A 1,149-nucleotide genomic window follows, 5' to 3' on the forward strand; every position below is an offset into this window, starting at 1 on the left:
AGAAAGAAAGAAAGAAAGAAAGAAAGAAAGAAAGAAAGAAAGAAAGAAAGAAAGAAAGAAAAGAAAAAAAGAAAAGGAAAGAAAGAAAGGAAGGAAGGAAGAAAAGAAACAAAGAAAGAGAAAGAAAGAGAAAGAAAGAAAGAAAGAAAGAAAGGCGGGAGGGAGGGAGGAACAGAGGGAGATACGCATTTTTCTGGACTATTTAAGACTAGGTTGCATACATCAAGCCTAAATACTTCATCGTGTATTTCATAAGAACAAGGACATTCTCTTTTATAACCCTAGTACCATTATCAAAATGTGAGACAGCTAACATTGATATAATACTATTTTCTAGTCCATAGTTCACATTCAAATTTCATTAATTGTCTCAATAAAGTTTTTACAGCTGTTTTTTCCTGGTCTAGGATCTAATCAAGGATCATAAATTGCACTTATTTGTCATATCTTTTTAGTTGCCTTTAATCTGAGTTTCTTAGCCTTTGTTTTGCTTAAATTTCTTGCCCTTGACCAGTTATTGTGTAGAATGTTGCTCAATCCATGTTGCCTCATGTTTCCTTATGATTAGATTCAGGTTATACATTTTGGCAGGAATATTGTAGAATTGCTATAACCTTCTCAGTGAATCATGTGCCATTGGCTTGGCCCACTACTATGAGGTTAACTTTAAACACTTGGTTAAGGTGTTCTCTGATATATTTCTTCACTGTAAAGTTATTTTCCCTTGTAATTAATAAGAAATTTGGAGGGAACTACTTTGAGATTACATAAATCTCCTGTTCCTCATTAAACTTTTATCTACTAGTTTGATTACCCACTGATGATTTTTGAACTTTAGAATTTCTTCCATATTGAGTTGGCATTTAACCATAAGGGAGAACTTTCCCTTTTCTTCCATTTATTAATTGTTATATTTATATCAACTGAATTCATGGATTATTTTATTTGGTGGATTATAATTTATTACTATCATTATCTATATTTTTATTCTTGAATTGTCCCAGATTTGGCCAGTGAGTCCCCTTGCAGCTGGTTCCTGGGTCCTTTTGATATGTTTCTAGCATTCATTCACTGAGCATTTTCTTACTTTTTAGAAAAACAAAATATTTTTATCTCCTCTTGTACTTTTCTACCCCAGCCCTGGAATCA

This window comes from Cebus imitator, unplaced genomic scaffold, assembly GCF_001604975.1.
Source record: "Cebus imitator isolate Cc_AM_T3 unplaced genomic scaffold, Cebus_imitator-1.0 Scaffold340, whole genome shotgun sequence".
Lineage (NCBI taxonomy): Eukaryota > Metazoa > Chordata > Mammalia > Primates > Cebidae > Cebus > Cebus imitator.